Here is a 22,329-nt window from a genome sequence, read left to right as displayed (position 1 = left end):
GTCATTTGGGGGTGAGGAGACTGTTCCCTTTATTGGGACAAATCAACAAGTTAAAAATGTTTTTTTAAGGGCACAAACGACAACTGCCCAAACCTATAACTTACCTTAACAGCAAGGAGCACATGGAAGGGCAATGCATGTCAAACAACAACAAAGGAAAATTCCCAGCTCAATTTACCAGCCATCCTGCATCAAATCGAATTATCCTGTCTAACAGTAAAAATGTTAAAAACGGGGGTTTAGTTTGCAGACATTTGCAAAAACATGCATAAGCTACAGAGGCCAAGAGAAGGCACCCCAGTGTTTTCTGCAGTCCTAACCTAAATTTTGAGAGCCTCCATAGTAGGAGCACATATTGTATATAATAATGGATAGATTGAGGGCACGTATGCCTTGAGGGAGCCCACTCCTCAAAGGCACAGGGGCGCACTGGACACCCAGCAAATGGCACAAGTAACCATCGGTACAAACAGCAACTGCCAAAACCTATAACTGGCCTTAACAGCAAGGAGCACATGGAAGGGTGACGCATGTCAAACAACAAAAAGAAAAATTCCCAGCTCAACTTACCAGGCAGTCTGCAAAAAACCGATTTGTCCTGTCTAACAGTTCAAGGGAAAAAAAAAACGGGTTTAGTTTGCACACATTTGCAAATACATGCGTAAGCATTTGCTGTTGTGCGTTGTTTGACATGGGTAGCTCTCCATGTGCTCCTTGCTGTAAAAGTGATACTAAAGTCTAATAGTGAGTGAGTATAGTTTTTGGCTCTGTCCGCCTATCAGAGGAGCAGCAGGCAAATCTATATTGCTTTCTGCCTACCAGAGAGCAGTATCTGTGAGTTAGGTCTGCTCATGGTGCTCAGTGTGTGATTCACCTGGTCTAGGGAGTGTTTCACACTGGTCCAATAGGGAGGCATAGTGGACAGTGGAGGAAATCTGACCAGGCTTTGATACAGCCCCAGTGATTGGCATAGACTGATTGTCTCAGTGCATTGTGGAGTGTGGTATAAAAGCCAGGAGTACATGTGCTGCGGGGTCTTTGGCTGGTGAGCAGAGTCCCGAAGGGAGGGTGGCGGCTGTCTCCTCCTCTGTAGCTGTGGCACGCGGTCACAGACAGTTGGCCTAGGGAACAGGAGGAAGGAGCTGAACTCAGAAGTCCATGAAAGCTGACTGAGGGGATAGAGACATTGGACCCTTGAAAAACAGTATGGTGAGTACAGGGGATAGTGTCTAGGGGCCTGACCTGAGGGGGGCCCAAACCAGTGTAGGATAGTCAGAGGACGGGTGTCAGCTGGTGGAGTGAAAGGGGGTACTAGGTGTGTATGCCGAAGATAATTCATTCTAACAAGTCATCTACATAGAGGCTTAATCCTAAATTCATCTAAGTGGCAAGGTGAATCAGCAGCCTGGCTGCATCTTCAGACAGGAGTCCTCATCTACTGTGAATAGTTCAAGTTGGTGTATCCCACTCTTCCCTTCTCCCATCCCTAATTTAGATAAAACCACAAAAACAACTACATCCCCTAGACCAGTGGTCTTCAACCCTGGCCTACAGGGCCCACTAACAAGCCAGGTTTTAAGTATTACCTTGGGGAGATGCAGACTAGAATACTGCAATCACTGAGCAGCAAATGATATCACCTGGGATGTGGGCCCTGTAGGCCAGTGTTGAGGACCACTGCCCTAGACTGTTCATTGACTGAGCCAGAGAGTAAAGAGTTAAATTGTGCATGCTGCAGTTGCTATCTGTAACCCATGGGGATCCCAAGGTGAACAATCCAGCAGTCCCCAAGGGGGCAGTGCTACAGTTAAAAATAACAAACATGTTATTCCTACCTGCTTTGTGCAGCGGCTTTGCACAGAGCAGCCCAGATCCTCCTCTTCTTGGGTCCTTCGCTGACGCTCCTGGCCCCTCCCTCCTGCCGAGTGCCCCCACAGCAAGCAGCTTGCTATGGGGGGATAGGACCTGGGCTGCAGCTCTGTGTGACCATTCAGATATGAAGTCATGGTTCGTCTCAGCCCGCCCCCTCTCTTTCCTAATTGGCTCACTGACTTTTGACAGCAGCAGGTGCTGTGTCCCAGCCAATCGGGAGGGAGAGTCCTGGACAGCCAAGTCTCGCATGCAACATCGCTGGCTCAGGTAAGTATTAGGGGGGCTGCTGCACAGAGAAGGTTTTTTTTAACTTATTGCATAGAATGCATTAACATAAAAACCCTTCTGCCTTTAGAACCACCTTAAGGCCAGTTACAAGTTTGGGCAGTTGCCATTTGTTTGTACTGTTAGTTAATTGGTGAGGGGGCGCACTAGAAACCTTCACTGCCATTATGCTGTTTGCTGGGTGTCCAATATGCTCCCCCCCCCTGTATAGACAAATGACAGCAGGCGAGATGCTCTCTCATTCTGGGATGACGGCATATGATGTCGCCCCAGTCTCACCGCACCTGCCCTGGGACATGGCGCGACCCTGATCTCAGTAAAGACCCAGTAATGCAGCTCTTTACCCATGTGATCAGCTGTGTCCAATCACAGCTGATCACATGTAAACAAGGAAGTGCCAGTAATCGGCTCTCCTCACCTCACACTGACAGGGGAGACCTGTACAGGTAATCAGGACCCTGAACATCAGTGCAGCCCCAAAAGTGCCCAGCAGTGATGCCAGTCAGTGCCCAGAAGTGAAGTGATTCTAATCTGTGCCCGGAAATGATGCAAGTCAGTGCTGCCTTTCAGCGCCTGCTCATTAATGCCGCCTATCCGTGCCTCCTATCATTGCCCATCAGTGCCATCTTTCAGTGTCCATCAGTGCTGCCTATCAGTGCTCATTAGTGCCACATATCAGTGCCCATATCAGTGCTTATTAGTGCCACATATCAGTGCCACCTCATCAGTGCCATTTATTCAGTGCCCACTAGTGCTGCCTTATCAGTGTCTATCAATGCAGCCTCATCAGCGCACATCAGTAAAGGAGAAAAAGGACTTATTTACAAAACTCTGACAGAACCTAAAAGAAAAACTTTTTTTTTTCAAAATTTTTGGTCTTTTTTTAAATTTTTTTAAACAAAAAATTCAAAACCCAGCGGTTATTAAAAACCACCAAAAGAAAGCTCTATTTGTGTGAAAAAAATGATAAAAAAATTAATTTGGGTACAGTGTTGCATGACCGCGCAATTGTCATTCAAAGTGTGAGAGTACTGAAAGCTGAAAATTGGCCTGGGCAGGAAGGGGGTAAAAGTGCCCAGTATTGAAGCAGTTAAGGATAAGTGGGCACCCTCCAGGCAAACCTGCCCTCAATCTATCTTTTATTATATACCGTATGTGCTCCTACTATGGAGACTCCCAAAATGAATAGAGTTAGAACTGCAGATAATACTGGGGTGCCTTATCGCAGCCTCTTCAGCTTACACATGTTTGCACATGTGTGCAAAGGAAACCCCTAAACTGTTAAGACAGGACAATTTGGTTTGTTGCAGGCTGGCTGGTAAGTTGAGTTAGGAATTTTTCTCGGTTGTCCTTTTTAAAAGCACCCCACTCAATGTTAAAAAAAAAAAAAAAAAAGCATTTCTGCCACTAATACCCCCTTCCCCAATGCCCCATACAATTTCTGCCACAAGATGTTCCTAGTCTTCTGAGTTGTCACTCAGTATCATTTAACATGGAAGACTGAGGATACACTGTGCCAAAGGCTCCCCCCGGGGCAGCATCACCATAGCGCGCTGCACTCACAGGGGTTTTACTAAAACCGGAGAATGCAAAATCTGGTGCAGCTCTGCATACAAACCAATCAGCTTCCAGTTTATTTTTTTTGTCAAAGCTTATTTGAACAAGCTGAAGTTCGAAGCTGATTCACTACTATGCACAGCTGCACCCGAATTTGCACTTTCCACAATCAATAAATCAACCCCACAGTGTCATGATTTAAAGAGGCACCCTGGCCACCAATAACAGAAGATTTTAAGAGAAAGAGGACCCCAGGCATAGCGTGATCAGCCTAAAGGCTTCGGAAAAAGGTGCATTTAAAAACATATGCAACCACATCATCCGGTATTTACTGTAAATATATATATATATGTGGTTAAAACAAATAAATAAAAGTGTAGAAACCAAACCCCAAAAAGATAAATATCACTGTGTATAAATAGTATGTTGCTTGTAAAAAGCTGATATTTTAAATGAACAGTAAACATGAGAAAACTTTGCAAAAACTTTTTACATCTATATATAAATAGCATCTTCCTTTTTTTACATAAAGTTTGAATATGGATTTGAGGTGCTGCTAACATGTATTACATTTGTTCTGACTGTCAGTGCCGGTTCACACTCTAGCGATGTCAGACATCGCATGTGATTCACAGCGCACTGCTCCGCAAATCACATGCGATGTCTGTGCGATGCGAATTCAACCATACATGCATCGCTTTCGGACCAAAGTCACGCAGGACCCTTTTTGTGCTCTGCACCGGAATCGGGTCGCATGGGTGTTCACACCTATGCGATCTGATTTCTGTCCAGATTGACAGTTCACACTGCAATAGGAGAACTAATCTGGGGGTGTCACTAACTTTGTATTGACACTCTCAGCAGTTCGCATATGGCAGTGTGAACTGCCTGCAAGTGGGTTGCGATGCGGGAACCCGTAGTGGATTTACAGGGTTCCCGCATCGCACCAGTGTGAACGGGTACTAAGTGCCGGTTCACATTTCTCCGATCACAGAGATGTAATTCGGAGTGCACTGCTCCTAAAATTACATGTGGTCTCTGTGCGGTGCAAATTCAGTCATACAGTTTGTATGGCTGAATTCGCAACGCAATCGCACCCAACACGCACAGGACCCTTTTTTTGGTCCGCAGCAGAATCGGATCGCATGGTGGTTCACACTAGTGCGAGCCGATTCTGTGCGAACTTTCAGATCGCACTGCGATCTGATCTGGGGGTGTCGCTAACTTTTAATTGGCACCCCCATTGTATCGCATATAACAGTGTGAACTGCCAGGGGTGCAGATGTGATTCGGGAACACGCTGTATATTCGCACCGTTCTCGCATCGCAGAAATGTGAACCGGCACTAAAACAGGACTGTGGAGAAGGTGGAAATTGGAGGAATATAAATAAAAGTTCCTGAGTGTGAATCTGGATTTTTTGTGTTTGTTACATTTTATTTTTGAAGTTTTTCAATGTTCTATATGTTTTCATGATATTGATATAGGATTTCTAGGTTTCTAGGATTAAAAAGGTTAAGTTTCACTGAAACTGCCGCTCACTGGGTTTTATATATATATATATATATATATATATATATATATATATATATATATATTATATATATATATATATATATATATATATATATATATACATATACATATACACACACATACATACATTCACAAGGTATATATACAATATATTGTCAAAAGTATTGGGACGCCTGCCACACGAACTTTCATGGCATCCCAGTCTTATTCCTGTTGGTGATTTGTCTCTTGTGGTCCCGGACCACTAACAAGTCTAGTCAGTTCTGTGTAAGGGCGGAGCCTCCGGGAGTGTCCTTTGCCACTGGAATAAATCAAGTAGTCTGCGTGTGGTACAAAGGACTTCTCGTCTGTTTAATACATATCCAGAGATCTAATACAAAGAATACAGGATGCACAGTAAAAGGGGGGGGGGGTGTCTAGGGTAGGTTATGTGTGCAAATAAATGGTTAAACATGAAAGTTAAGCAATACTGATTTAAAGTTCTAAAAGAGGAACTAGGGGTACAATGTCTACAGGAAGCGCATGTGTATATTTAGAAAATGTGTTAAATGTAAAATATGTGTGATATTATCTGTCTGAAACTGAGTTAAAACTATCTTAGACAAAGTGTGTATTCAAAATGGATGCAGTAATAGAACAGAATGTAAGAACATACAAAATGGAAGAACATATGTCAATGTCACGCTTCTTCAAGTCCGTAGGGTTAAATATTGAGTTGGCCCACCCTTTGCAACATTAACAGCTTCAACTCTTCTGGGAAGGCTGTCAAGATTGGGAGTGTTTCTATGGGAATGTCTGACCATTCTTCCAGAAGAGCATATGTGAGGTCAGGCACTAAAGTTAGGGAGAAGGCCTGGCTCGCAGTCTCCGCTCTAATTTATCCCAAAGGTGTTCTTTCGGGTTGAGGTCAGGACTCTGTGCAGGCCAGTCAAGCTCCTCCACCCCAAACTCGCTCATCCATGTCTTTATGGATCTTGTTTTGTGCACTGGTGTGCAGTCATGTTGGAACAGGAAGGGGCCATCCTCAAACTGTTCCCACAAAGTTGGGAGCATGAAATTGCTCAAAATGTCTTGGTATACTGAAGTCTTAAGAGTTCCCTTCACTGGAACTAAGGGGCCAAGCCCAACCCCTGAAAAACAACCCCACACCATAATCCCCCCTCCACCAAATTATTTGGACCAGTACACAAAGCAAGGTCCATAAAGACATGTATGAGTGAGTTTGGGGTGGGGGAACTTGACTGACCAGCACAGAGTCCTGACCTAAACCTGATGTAGCACCCTACAGGTAGGTGCTAGGTAAATGCATAGTGGGCCTTGTCTGCCTAACAGTAGGGCCATGATTGCTTTTTGGTTAGGGTGTCATGGCTTCCAGGTGTGTCTGCTGAGAGGGGAGTCTCCGCACTGGCTCTGTGAGAGGCTTCTCATAGGGCAGTGAAGGAAACCAATCAGGGACACATTCAGGCTTGTAACTATCCCAGAAGGCAGATTCTGCTGCAAAGGATTCTGGGAGTGGGTATAAGTCTGAGGAGCATGCGTGACTCGTGGTCTTTGGCGGGAAGCAGAGTATCAAGAGGGAGAGGACGGCTGTCTCTCCTCCTGTCAGACGAAGCGGATGTCTCGGGTGCTGGCTGAGAATCCAGAGAGTGCTGAGTTGAGCTGAAGGGGATCCTGTGTGCCGAGAACCAGCGGAGAGCGATCCAGTTCCAGGAAAGCCTACACAGGTCGTGAGTACTGAGGATTGCCCCTGGGGGTCTGCCTAGTGTCAGTGGGGACCACTCCAGGGAAGGTTCTAGAATCCAAGTATCAGCTAGCTATAAAGGGGGTACCTGGTCAGAGGACCCTGACGTGATAGAGGGGGTACCCAGGCTGAGGACCCTGAAGTGATAAAGGGGGCACCTGTAGTTCGGGCCCTGAAGAGTCAGTGCACAGTGTGTAGTGCATCAGTTAGGAGTTGCAGCCATACAGGAATCCACAGCAAGCTACCTCAAGCTACCTCAAGCCAGTGCAAAGTGTTTTTTATCTATGCAATTTTAGGGACAGTAGTTGTCTGATTGTATACAATAAAATTACTTGCTTTTATTAATATTTACTCTCCTATTAATACATTTATTTCCCAGGGGTATATAAAAAGTCAAATTTTTCGACTGGAATCATTTTGTTGCCACATCTATTGGAGAGATTTCCCAACGCTTCCAGAGGCGGTAACAGAATTAATAAAAAAATATATATATTCAACACTACAAAACTAGAAAAAAATGGATGGATAAAATAAGCTGTACTGACAAAAAATTAAGGTCTGCTATTGCAGGCTTCCTTTAGAAAATGCCTTTTGCCTGTTTTTGGCTTCATCATTTTCTGAGTTACTAACCAATGCAGAGAATGAAGTCAACTTTATCTGCATACTTGTTCCAGATCATTGATGTATCGAAAACATTGAATCGGAAAGAGAACAAGCAGTTTTCAAAAGAGGTCATTACTAGAGTTGAGCGGACACCTGGATGTCCGTGTTCGACGGGTTCGGCCGAACTTTAAAAAAAAGTCCGGGTCCGTGTCCCAGACTTTTGCCGAACTTTTCCCGGACACCGAACACCATTGAAGTCAATGGGGACCCGAACTTTCAGGCACTAAAATGGCTCTAAAAACACCAAAGGAAAGGGCTAGAGTGCTGCAAATGGCAGCAAAACGTAATTAAGAGCATGGCAAGTGCTCTGCAAACAAATGTGAATAGGGAAATAACTTAAAACAACAAAAAAAAAAACAGAAAAATAAAACAATGTTCTTCATCTCTGAAGGACGAGGCCCATATGGAGTAGGAGGGAGGTTGAGGTGGTGGTGGATGTGGCGGTCTCAAAGGCGTGCGCACAGGGTGTGCCGGATGTGCCTGGGCACACCCTAATCACCTAGGGCACATAGCATTATCACTCTGTTTGCCAGTGAGGAGATGGGAAAGATCTCCCTCGGACCTGCTCTGCTCTATTTCTCTTTGCCAGCAGGGAGAGTAATGTATCGGAGCCAAGTACATGTAGGCAAACACATGCATGTGTATTTCAACTTTGGGGTGCACACCCTAATGCAATAGGCTGCGCACTCCTATGGGCGGTGTAGGTGGAAGCGGCGGTGGAGGAGGACCAGGGCCAGATTAAGAGCATCATGGGCTTGGTGCTGAGGATTTTGAAGGGCCTTAAGAGCCGTGCCTTGGCATGCACCCAGAGGAGGAAGGGTGCAGCCATGCATGCCTAATTCAACATGGGATGCTGTCTCTGAAGCCCATAAACACATCCATGCATCGGCAACTGTCCCTCCTTGTCCGGCCTTCGCGCTGTGTGGGGAGGTTCTGAGGGTGCTGCCTGGGGAAGCGAGCATAGAAGCCAGACTTCTGTGTTTACAAGTGACAGAAGAGCGGTAACAGTGAATATGGCCAACCCGGGGCCTATATAAAAGGTAGGGGCCTGGAGCTGCAGCTCCAATAGCCCCTACGTTAATCTGGCCCTGAGGAGGACGAGGTAGCCAACACTGCTTCTTTTCACAAATTTTAAATGAGGGTATACCCCAAAAGAGTGAGAAAGAGCAAAAATGGAACAATGGGTGGGTAAGGTCGATATCCATCGCTATTCTGCACAAGGTACGGAAAAGTCCCGTGGGATCCATGCCTGGTTCATTTTAATGAACGTGAGCTTGTCCACATTGTCTCTGGACAGGCGGCTGCGCTTGTCTGTTATAACGCCCCCAGCCGTGCTAAATACCCGTTCAGATAATACACTGGCTGCAGGGCACGCCAGCACCTCCAAGGCGTAAAGGGCAAGCTCAGGCCATGTGCCCAATTTGGAGACCCAGAAGTTGAAGGGGGCAGACCCCTCATTCACTACATGTAGGCGTGTGCACACATACTGCTCCACCATGATGGTAAAATGCTGCCTCCTGCTAAGACGTTCCATCTGAGCTGCTGGTGCTGCTGCTTGTTGTGGCGTGCTGACAAAGCTTTTCCACATTTCGGCCATGCTAACCCTGCCTTCTGAGGTGCTGGCGGTGCCCTGGTTGCGTTGGCGACCTCCTCCTCCTCCTCTGCCTTGTGCTTCCACTGTGGCCCCGCTGTCAGGTGGGAATGCCAGCAGCATCGCGTCTACCAGCGTGCGCTTGTACTCGCGCATCTTGCGATCGCGCTCCAGTGAGTGAATTAAGGACGGTACGTTGTCCTTGTAACGGGGATCCAGCAGCGTGGCCACCCAGTAATCAGCACAAGTTAGAATGTGGGCAACTCGGCGGTCGTTGTGGAGACACTGCAGCATGTAATCGCTCATGTGTGCCAGGCTGCCCAGAGGCAACGAAAGGCTGTCCTCTGTGGGAGGTGTATCGTCCGTGTCCTCTGTATCCCCCCAGCCACGCACCAGTGATGGCCATGAGCTGGCCTGGGTGCCACCCTGCTGTGAACATGGTTCCATCTCCTCCTCCTCATCCTCCAGAACTGTGCCCCTGCTGGACAATTGTGTCCCTGGTGTTTGTGTGTGCAGGAACCCACCCTCGGAGCCCCTTGCGAATGACTGCCCTGAAAGCCTTGGAAATGTTACCTCTTCATCCTCCTCCTCCTCCTCCTCCTCCTCCTCATCCTGTGCCACATCCTCTTCCATCATCGCCCGAATTGTTTTTTCAAGGAGGCATAGAAGTGGGATAGTTAAGCTGAGAACGGCGTCATTGCCACTGGCCATGTTGGTGGAGTACTCAAAACAGCGCAACAAGGCAAACAGGTCTCGCATGGAGGCCCAGTTATTGGTGGTGAAGTGGTGCTGTTCCGCAGAGCGACTCACGCGTGCGTGCTGCAGCTGAAACTCCACTATGGCCTGCTGCTGCTCGCACAGTCTTTGCAGCATGTGCAAGGTGGAGTTCCACCTTGTGGGCACGTCACATATGAGGCGGTGAGCGGGAAGGCCGAAGTTACGCTGCAGCGCTGACAGGCGAGCAGCAGCAGGGTGAGAACGCCGAAAGTGCGCACAGACGGCCCGCACTTTCTGCAGCAGCTCTGACATATCGGGGTAGTTTTTAAGGAACCTCTGCACCACCAAATTCAGCACATGCGCCAGGCAAGGGATGTGCGTCAAAACGGCTAGGCCCAGAGCTGCTATGAGATTTCGCCCGTTATCGCACACCACCAGGCCGGGCTTGAGGCTCGCTGGCAGCAACCACTCATTTGTCTGCTGTTCCATGCTCCTCCACAACTCCTGCGCTGTGTGTGGTTTGTCCCCCAAACAGGCAAGTTGTAAAACTGCCTGCTGTCGTTTACCCCTGGCCGTGCTGAAGTTGGTGGTGAAGGTGTTACGCTGTCCGGATGAGGAGGCGGTAGAGGATGAGGAAGCGGAATAGGAGGAGTTAGGAACAGGAGGCAAACTGAAGCGCCCTGCAATCCTCGGTGGTGGAAGGACATGCGCCAAATTGCTATCCGCCTCAGGCCCATCCGCCACTGCATTTACCCAGTGTGCCGTTAGGGAGATATAACGCCCCTGACCGTGCTTACTGGTCCACGTATCGGTAGTTAGGTGGACCTTGGCACAGATGGCGTTGCGCAGTGCACACCTGATTTTTTCCCCCACTTGGTTGTGCAGGGAAGGGATGGCTTGCCTGGAAAAGTAGTGGCGGCTGGGCACGACGTACTGTGGGACAGCCACCGACATAAGGTTTTTAAAACTGTGCGTCTCCACCAGACGGAATGACAGCATTTCAAAGGCCAATAATTTTGAAATGCTGGCATTCAGGGCCAGGGATCGCGGGTGGGTAGGGGGGTACTTCCTCTTCCTCTCCAGTGTTTGGGAGATGGAAAGCTGAACGCTTCCACGGGACATTGTGGAGATGGTTGTTGGTGACCCAGGTGGTGGTGTTGCTGACAGATCGTCTGTTTGCGGGGTGGCAGGTGCCGGTATCACTACAGATGTGGCTGGAGCGGCCGAGACTGCAGCAGAAGAGGAAGCAGGATGTGCCAGAGACGTTTCTTGGTTTTGAAGGTGTGTACTCCACTGCAGCTCATGCTTTGCACTTCGATGCCTGATCATGCAGGTTGTTCTCAGGTTGAGAAGGTTTATGCCTCGCTTCAGGCTCTGATTGCACAGGGTGCAAACCACTCGTGTCCTGTCATCAGCACATTTTCTAAAGAACTTCCATGCTAGAGAACTCCTTTGAGCTGACTTTGGTGCGCTCGTTCCCTTGCTGCGTTGGGCAGTAGCAGGCGTAGTGTCTAGGGCACGGCCGCTCTGCTTCTGCACCCTGCTCCCTCTTCTGCTGTGCTGGTGGCTCTGTGAGACCACCGCCTCTTCCTCCAAACTACTCAGGTCACCTGCATGATGTTCATTCCATGTGGGGTCGAGGACCTCATCGTCCTCCACATCATCTTCCACCCAGTCTTCACCCCTGCCCTCCTTGTCGGTCTCCACAATGCTGAACGCCGCAGCAGTTGGCACCTGCGCTTCGTCATCATCGGAGACGTGCTGCGATGGTCCTTGCATGTACTCATCTTGAGAAATAAGTGGTTGGGCATCGCTGCACTCAATCTCTTCCACTTCTGGGGCAGGGCTAGGTGGATGGCCCTGGGAAACCCTGCTGACAGAGTCCTCAAAAAGAATAAGAGACTGCTGTATGGCTTGGGGCTCAGACTGCTTGCCTGATTTGCAAGGGGGTGAGGTGAAAGACGGTTGGACATCGGCTGCAGGTGCCAACTTTGACCTTTCTGCAGTAGACTGGGTGGGAGACAATGTGAAGGAACTGGAGGCACTGTCAGCAGCAAACCAATCTACTATCGCCTCTCTGTGTTCTGGCCTCATCACTTCTAGAGGCGTATGATGCCCTACCAAATACTGATGCAGGTTCTGTCGCCTACTCACACTTGAGGAAGGTGTTTCACTTGTGCGTGTAGCTGGCACAGATCGACCACGTCCTCTCCTTGCAACAGCAGCTCTACCAGCAGCACCACGACCCAGGCCACGGCCCTTATTTGACGGTCTCCTCATATTTCTGTAATTTAAGATCTTGCCCTAGAAAGGTGTTTATTGAATAGCGGAACAAAACAACAACAGTATCGCACGGGTGTATCTCACAGTCAAATATGCAAACTATGCCGCAATTTAATGTTTTTTACCCCAAAAGGGTGTATATTGAATAGCGGAATAGGATAAAAAACTGTGTACAGTGTATCTCACACGTACAAACACAGACTAGGCCCGATTAAATTTTTTTGTACCCTAAAGGGAGGATGAGGAAGAGGAGTAGGAGGAGTTGGGAACAGGAGGCAAACTGAAGCGCCCTGCAATCCTTGGCGGGGGAAGGAGATGCGCCAAACTAATTTAAAAGGTGTATCTCACACGTACCGATACAGACTATGCCGTAATTTAATTTTTTACACTCCAAAAGGGTGTATATTGAATAGCGGAATAGGAAAAATTTTATAATACGGTGTATCTCACACGTACAAACACAGACTAGGCCCGATTACAATTTTTTGTACCCTAAAGGCAGGATGAGGAAGAGGAGTAGGAGGAGTTGGGAACAGGAGGCAAACTGAAGCGCCCTGCAATCCTTGGCGGGGGAAGGAGATGCGCCAAACAAATTTAAAAGGTGCATCTCACACGTACCGATACAGACTATGCCGTAATTTAATTTTTTACACTCCAAAAGAGTGTCTATTGAATAGCGGAATAGGAAAAATTTTATAATACGGTGTATCTCACGTACAAACACAGACTAGGCCCCGCCGATTACAATTTTTTGTACTCTAAAGGCAGGATGAGGAAGAGGAGTAGGAGGAGCAGGCAGGAGGCAGACTGAAGCACCCTCAAAACCTCGGCAGTATGAGATGCGCCCCAAAAATTGGAAAGGTGTATCTCACACGTACCGACACAGACTATCACGCAATTTAACTGTTTATACCCAAAGGTTTTGATTAAATAGCGGAATAGAAAATATGATAAAAAAAAAAGTGTATGTATATCACACGTACAGAAGCACACTAGGCCCCAATTACTACTGTTTGTACCCCTAAAGGCAAGATGAGGAGTAGGAGGAGTATGGAACAGGCAGCACCCTCAAATCTTCAGAAGTAAGAGATGAACCTCAAAAACTTGGAAAGGTGGATCTCACACGTACCAACACAGACTATCCCGCAATTTAACTGATCCCCAAAGGTTTTTGATTAAATAGCGGAATAGAAAATATGATCCAAAAAAGTGTATGTATCTCACACGTACACAACCACACTAGGCCCCAATTACTATTGTTTGTACCCCTAAAAGGATGGATGAGGAGTAGGAGGAGTATGGAACAGGCAGCACCCTCAAATCTTCAGAAGTATGAGATGAACCCCAAAAACTTGGAAAGGTGGATCTCACACGTACCAACACAGACTATCCCCCAATTTAACTGATCCCCAAAGGTTTTTGATTAAATAGCGGAATAGAAAATATGATCCAAAAAAGTGTATGTATATCACACGTACACAACCACACTAGGCCCCAATTACTATTGTTTGTACCCCTAAAAGGATGGATGAGGAGTAGGAGGAGTATGGAACAGGCAGCACCCTCAAATCTTCAGAAGTATGAGATGAACCCCAAAAACTTGGAAAGGTGGATCTCACACGTACCAACACAGACTATCCCGCAATTTAATTGATCCCCAAAGGTTTTTATTGAATAGCGGAATAGGAAATATGATCAAAAAAAGTGTATGTATCTCACACGTACACAACCACACTAGGCCCCAATTACTATTGTTTGTACCCCTAAAAGGATGGATGAGGAGTAGGAGGAGTATGGAACAGGCAGCACCCTCAAATCTTCAGAAGTATGAGATGAACCCCAAAAACTTGGAAAGGTGGATCTCACACGTACCAACACAGACTATCCCGCAATTTAATTGATCCCCAAAGGTTTTTATTGAATAGCGGAAAATAGGAAATATGATCAAAAAAAGTGTATGTATCTCACACGTACACAACCACGCTAGGCCCCAATTACTATTGTTTGTACCCCTAAAAGGATGGATGAGGAGTAGGAGGAGTATGGAACAGGCAGCACCCTCAAATCTTCAGAAGTATGAGATGAACCCCAAAAACTTGGAAAGGTGGATCTCACACGTACCAACACAGACTATCCCCCAATTTAACTGATCCCCAAAGGTTTTTGATGAAATAGCGGAATAGAAAATATGATCCAAAAAAGTGTATGTATATCACACGTACACAACCACACTAGGCCCCAATTACTATTGTTTGTACCCCTAAAAGGATGGATGAGGAGTAGGAGGAGTATGGAACAGGCAGCACCCTCAAATCTTTAGAAGTATGAGATGAACCCCAAAAACTTGGAAAGGTGGATCTCACACGTACCAACACAGACTATCCCCCAATTTAACTGATCCCCAAAGGTTTTTGATTAAATAGCGGAATAGAAAATATGATCCAAAAAAGTGTATGTATATCACACGTACACAACCACACTAGGCCCCAATTACTATTGTTTGTACCCCTAAAAGGATGGATGAGGAGTAGGAGGAGTATGGAACAGGCAGCACCCTCAAATCTTCAGAAGTATGAGATTGTGTTCACTGTACCCCACAAAGATTGTGCTCACTGCACCCCAAAAAGATTGTGTTCACTGCACCCCACAAAGATTGTGTTCACTGCACCCCAAAAGGATTTTGTTCACTGCACCCCACAAAGATTGTGTTCACTGTACCCCACAAAGATTGTGTTCACTGCACCCCACAAAGATTGTGTTCACTGCACCCCAAAAAGATTGTGTTCACTGCACCCTAAAAGGATTTTGTTCACTGCACCCCACAAAGATTGTATTCACTGCACCCCAAAAGGATTGTGTTCACTGCACCCCACAAAGATTGTGTTCACTGCACCCCACAAAGATTGTGTTCACTGCACCCCAAAAGGATTTCGTTCACTGCACCCCAAAAAAATTGTGTTCACTGCACCAAGATTGTGTTCACTGCACCCCACAAAGATTGTGTTCACTGCACCCCAAAAAGATTGTGTTCACTGTACCCCAAAAAGATTGTGTTCACTGCAGCCCACACACAGCAAAATGGATGTGGATCACTGACACCTGCCTATCTCATATCCCACACCACACAGCAATATCGATTGTAGTTTGTAGAACACACTTTCCCTTAAAATCAGCAGACTCTATCCTTAACAGGATTGATAAGAGATCGTAGATCGGGACTGAGTGCAGACCCCACCCCACACAGCAATATCGATTGTAGTTTGTAGAACACACTTTCCCTAAAAATCAGCAGACTCTATCCCTAACAGGATTGATAAGAGATCGTAGATCGGGACTGAGTGCAGACCCCACCCCACACAGCAATATCGATTGTAGTTTGTAGAACACTCTTTCCCTAAAAATCAGCAGACTCTATCCCTAACAGGATTGATAAGAGATCGTAGATCGGGACTGAGTGCAGACCCCACCCCACACAGCAATATCGATTGTAGTTTGTAGAACACACTTTCCCTAAAAATCAGCAGACTCTATCCCTAACAGGATTGATAAGAGATCGTAGATCGGGACTGAGTGCAGACCCCACCCCACACAGCAATATCGATTGTAGTTTGTAGAACACACTTTCCCTAAAAATCAGCAGACTCTATCCCTAAAATGCCTACAACTCGCCCTGCCTAAAACACTCCGACCTGTCCCTCAATTCTATCCGAACACAAATGTTTTTTTCCTGCCTGTCTGTCCCTAATCAGCAGCCAGCACGTTGATGTGTGCTCTCTCCCTGATCTAAGCTGCAGAATGACGCCGCTGCGGCGCTGCCTCGAACTTATAAAGACTTGGTCACATCCTTCAGACGGCCAATCACAGCTACTGATACATTTGCAGGCATGGCTGGGATGGCTTAGGCACACCAGTTAAACGCTTGTTGATTGGCTGTTGAAAGCCCGCCATGAAAAGCGCGCCAAAGCATGCAAAACCCGGAAATAAAACGACCGAACACGGATTTTTACCCGAATATACAGTAAAGTGTTCGTGTCCGTGTTCGGGTAACAAAAATCCAATTATTCGGTACGAACACGAATAATACAGTCCATGTTCGCTCAACCCTAGTCATTACTATCAACCTACATGTTTCCTTGAAATAAATTTAGTACTCAAAAGCAAATGAAATTTTAAAAAAATATCCAAGCGCAGCTCTTCAGACAAGCGTAGTTCAGAAATGGCTTTTAGGCTTTTTTAGGTTTACCAATTCTGCCTTAATGAACACGTAATGCTATTTGGGAAACAATGTCAATGTGCTAAATTCAAGGAGTTGTAAAGTCAGAAGGTCTTATATCTTAACCTCTTGCCGACCAGCCGCTGCACTTTTACTGCGTAAGGGTGGCTCTATTATGCGAAACGATGTACCTGTACATCGTTTCGTGTAATAGCCAGTGAGGAGCGCTTGGCCAGAGGGGGAGCCAATCAGCAGGACGCGATGTCTGATGGCCACCCGTGATCGCTCCCCATAGTGACAGAATAGGGGTCTGCCTATGTAAACAAGGCAGACCGCTGTTCTATCACAGATGAACACAGGGATCCTGTGTTCCTGCTATTTCGGAACACAGATCTCGATGTCCATCTAGTGAGTCCATCCCCCACACAGTTAGAAAGCATCCCCTAGGCACACATTTAACGCTTTGATCGCCCTTGGTGTTAACTCCTTCCTTGCCAGTGTCATTAGTACAGTAACAGTACATATTTTTAGCACTGATTACTGTAGTAATGGCACTGGTCCCCTCAAAGTGTCAGTTAGGTGTCCGATCTGTCCACCGCAATGTTGCAGTCCCACTAAAAATCACTGATTGCCGCCATTACTAATAAAAGTAAAAATGCCATAAATCTATCCCCTAGTTTGTAGACATTATACTTATTGAGCAAACCAATCAATATACACTTATTGGCAATTTTTTTTACCAAAAATATGTGGCAGAATACATATTGGCCTAAATTGATGAAAAAATTCGATTTTTTTAGTTTTTTTTATTGCTGTGTTTTATAGCAGAAAGAAAAAAATATGTTTTTTTTTTTAAGGCCCCTTTCACACTTATGCAACGCGATTTTACCGAGATTTTGCCGCGAATCGCGACGCGACTTTGACGCGACTTTGCCGCGATTTTGACACGATTTTGAGGAATGGCTCAGGGCTATATACCTCAAAACGCATTAAAATCATGCCAAAGTAGTGCAGGAACTACTTTGAAGTTGGTGCGACTTCAAAACGCACTGATATGAATGGGGCTCATTGAAAATAATGGAAAACGACTTGTCATGCGATTTTGCGGTCCAAAATCGCGGGACAAGTCGCACTAGTGTGAAAGGGGCCTAAATGGTCGATTTGTTTATATCGCAAAAAATAAAAACTGCAGAGGATCAAATACCACTAAAAGAAAGCCCCATTTGTGGGAAAAAAAGGACTTTATTTGGGTCCAGCGTCACACAACCGCGCAATTGTCAGTTAAAATAACGTAGTGCTGTATCACAAAAAATGGCCTGCTCATTTATGGGGGTAAAACCTTTCAGTCCAGAAGTGGTTAATGCATTCTATACATTAAGGTAAAAAAAACCTGTGTGCAGCAGCCCCCTCAGCACCCCCTAATACTTACCTGAGGCCCCTCTCTGTTCAGCGATGTCTTCGTATGTCTCAACCGTTCGAGATTCTCTCTCCTGATTGGCTGAGACACAACAGTGACACCTTTTGCTGCCACGGCTGCCAAAGTCAGCTAGCCAATCAGGAGAGAGAGGGGTCTGTGTCTGAATGGACACAGGGAGCTGTGATTCGGCTCGTGTGCCCCCATAGTAAACTGCTTACTGTGGGGGCACTGAACAGGAGGGAGGGGCCAGGAGCACAGAAGAGGGACCCGGCAAGAGGAGGATTGGGGCTGCTCTGAGCAAATCCTCTGCAACAGAGCAGGTAAGTATAACATGTTTGTTATTTTTATAGGAAAAAACCAAGACTTTACAATCACTTTCAGAAAATGTCCTCAATTTACCTTTAACCGCCTTCAATGCTGACAAGCATACTCAGATAAGATACATACAGTACACACAAACCACCTTTCCTGCCAAAAAAAATAATTACTTCTCTTCAACAAGTCTTTTGCAATCCTGGGTGATAATCTGGTCACTGACCTCACTTTTCCCCAATGTATCACTGACCTGCATCTTTTTATTTCAATATGCTTTTTGAGTTTTATATAAAAATTTTAAGGAGAATACAATAGTCAGCCAAAAATGAGCATATAATAACAAAAGAAGGGTTATAATATGAACTGTTGGTATACTTGTACAAGGAAAAATAAGACTGCATGGGTTCGAGGCCATTCAGAAAAAAAAAAGTTATTAACAGTCTTAGGGATTTAGCTAGCAGCATAAGCAGTTGCAGAGGTTTATTACCAGTGTAGCGCTACCCCTGTAGGAGCCGCTTGAATATTACACAAATAGTCCTTACTTCTTCACTGGCAGCCAGGTGCAAGATATTTCCTGCAGCCAGGCACACACATTTAGGCTCATTGTAGTCAAAGACCAGTCTAGGGGGTGTTTTTGTTTTTTTATTTTCGGGGAACTTTGTTTAGGGTAGGGGATTTTCAGAGATGTATAAAGTACTAGAGACCAAGACTTGAGTAAAAGTACAAGTGCTCTATGAAAAAAGTGACTTGAGTAGAAGTGGAAGTGCTCTATCAAAAAGTGACTTAAGTAGAAGTATTAAAGTATTCAACATTTTTTGTACTTAAGTATTACAAGTAGTTTATTTTAAAATTTACTACTCAAGTACTGAAAGTAAAAGTACAAGTATTGTGTTATGTAGTTTTCAATACAGAGTGCCCACAGCGTGCCCCCTTTCAATGCAGAGCGCTCACTTAAATGCAGAGTCACCACAACATGCCCTCTTAAATGCAGAGTGACCACAGCGTGCCCCCTTAAATGCAGAGTGACCACAGCGTGCCCTCTTAAATGCAGAGTGACCACAGCGTGCCCCCTTTCAATTCAGAGTGCCCACAGCGTGCCCCCTTTCAATGCAGAGTGCCCACAGCGTGCCCCCAATCAATGCAGAGTGCCCACAGTGTGCCCCCAATCAATGCAGAGTGCCCACAGCGTGCCCCCAATCAATGCAGAGTGCCCACAGCGTGCCCCCTTTCAATGCAGAGTGCCCACAGCTCGACCCCTTTCAATGCAGAGTGCCCACAGCGTGCAGAGAGACCAGCGCATGCACTTACTTGATGCGGCGGCTTCTCCTCAATTTTCCGCGTCTCCCTCCTCCTCCTCTTTGGCCAATGGCAATTGTTCGCCTTTCGGCCAATCAGGAAACAGGTCTCGGACCCGCTTCCTGATTGGCCAGGAGGAGGATCAGGAGGAGGATCCATGTGACAATAGCGAATATTCATTCGCTATTGTCACACAATGGATGGGCTCAGGGCGCACTGCTCTGCTCCCCGGGTCCACCCTCAGCACAGCCCTGTCACAGTAACGAATGCAGCACATAAAAAAAAAATATCTGAGTAAAAGTATTAAACTCATTGAAAATATGTACTTAAGTAAAAGTGGAAGTAGGAGAAAAAAACTATACTCTAGTAAAGTACAGATACCGCCTTTTAGTACTTAAGTACAGTAGTGAAGTAGTTCTACTTCATTACTATACATCTCTGGGGATTTGTAGTAGGATACTCCAGAACACAGATTGAGGTCTCTAGCTGATCTAGAATTAAGCAGTTGATGAAGTCTCTTGCTGGGAGCAGATGGCTGACTTCTCCTGTGTAGCAGTGCAGAAAAAAAAAGCATGAACAAAGTCTTTTGTAGTTAAGGACGGTAGACAAAGCTCTTCAGATCAATAGTCAGCGATCCTCTCGGTTGGACCCTTAGCTGACTGTACTAGCAGAAGGGGGTAGGCAGAACAGGCCCCTAGATCTTTGGTCTGTACTCACTGAAGTCGAAAACAATTCCTCTGAGGCACTGCTCCCCTTCAGTCAGCTCTTCAGAAACACCAGGGTCACTCCTCTACTTTAGCTTCAGGCCCTCAGGTCGCCCTCCTGAGGCCGCATGGCAGCAAGTGCCAGGGTTGACAAGCCTGCCCCACCCCTGGCTGGTGAACTCCACCATCTGGGAAAGAACCCAGAGATCACATGTTCCCTGAATATATAGGCCAATCCCAGCATGCTCAGGGGTACCTCCCCTGTAATTGGCTGGGACTGCTACATACTTGTGCTGCCCAATTTCCTAACTCCCTCCCATGCTCCGGAAAGCTCTACTAGTTTCCAGAAGGTGGGAGGAGTCCAAGCACACTCAACAGTACCAGAACACATGAGCAGCCCTAACTAATAAATTGCAGCATTCTGTTAAGCCGACCTGCTAAAGATAGGTTTGCCTCTCGCCCCACTCTTAGGGCAAATACACTAATCTAACTATTTACATCCTTGCCAATAATAATATTCATTACGTTAGAGCAATAAAATCGTCTGGTTGCCCCATACACACACTAGGTGTAGTTCCATGTAACCAATCAACATCATACAAAGAAATTAGGGGAAGAATGGGACTGGGACTATTTGAGCATATATCCAGACTGAGAGAAAAGGTTATCAAGTTTATTCAAGCAATATTGTCATTAAAAAAGTATAATAAATAATGTAAAAAAAAATAATATGGCAAATCAAAAGAACAACCCACCAGAGACAACCTTGTCTAAACCAACATATAAGATAAAAAAGTCACAAATGACCACTTGTAGGACTGACTGATGAGGATGCGGACATTCGCTATGTCTGTCAGTCCTCCTAAAACCCCTTCTGATTATGTGTGAGTGAAGATCATCCTAGCACCTATACTAGGAGGGTGCTACACTCACCCCCCACGAAAATAGACCATGTCCTCACTGGCCTTGGGCATATACAAAATGGCCTATTGGAGTATCCCACAACTTGGAGGGGGGAAAAAGGGAAAAAATAACAATTTAACAGGGCCATGGGGCATACCCCATATGTTGCTGATAAATACAATAGTGGAAAAATATATACGCTGCAGTACATGTATTTACAGTTACACCATATGAACAAGAACCAGACTGTATTGCACCCTCCACCAAAATAAAGGAGGTTGGCGGGTTAAACACAATAATCCTAACTATCTACACATTTCTACAATAATGTACAATGAAGGGTTAAGTCTTTAGCTGAAGATCAACATGGAGAAAGAAGAAAAGTAAGGTACATCCTACCAACCACGATATGTGTACAAGAGCATTTGTTGAAGGACCGTCCCCTCAGGGATACCCCTTCAACAACAAGGAAGTAATGTAAATTGTGAACCAAGCCCACACTGGGCACTAATAATACTGTCTATTCAAATTGGTAAATTTTAGCTGTGCTTTGTTCACGAATGTCTTCCAGAGCCCTGGAAAAAAAAAAAAAAACAACCATCCTACACTTTCACTTACAGGATCGGCTAAAACTTGCAATTCACCTAAACAACCACTGTGGCCTGAGAGTGGCTGTTAAGCCTCAAGTTCACCAAGTGCAAGAAAGTCTCACCTATTTTGACTTTGAGGGGCAAAAGTCATGCCAACGCTACTTTTTCTTTTGCACAAGGGAGGGGAGTTCCTGGCTCATACTTTCTGGTGTGGGACCAGGATTCATGGGCACTTTGCAAGGATATGTTCATGGACACTTTGCGAAGATTCCTCTTTACCAGCAGGGGGAAAGGTTCCTGCTATGTTCATGGACACTTTGCAAAGACCTTTATCTTTATCACCAGGGGAAGGATTCCCTGCCAAGAGTACTCTGCTTAGTCCCAGGACTTTGATTAGAAGAGCCAGAGTGATTACAATTATTGAGAAATGTTGGTTTAAGGTCATGCTGTGCAGGCACCTAGTTTGTTAGGCAGTTGAAGGCTTTCAAAGTGAGTAAACCCCTCACATTTTTGTAAATATTTTATTATATCTTTTCAAGTGACAACACTAAAGAAATGACACTTTGCTACAATATAAAGTAGTAAGTGTACAGCTTGTATAACAGTGTAAATTTGCTGTCCCCTCAAAATAACTCAACACTCACAGC

Source organism: Pelophylax lessonae (assembly GCF_965119305.1).
Source record: "Pelophylax lessonae genome assembly, chromosome: 7".
NCBI lineage: Eukaryota > Metazoa > Chordata > Amphibia > Anura > Ranidae > Pelophylax > Pelophylax lessonae.
This window is presented reverse-complemented; position numbering follows the sequence as displayed.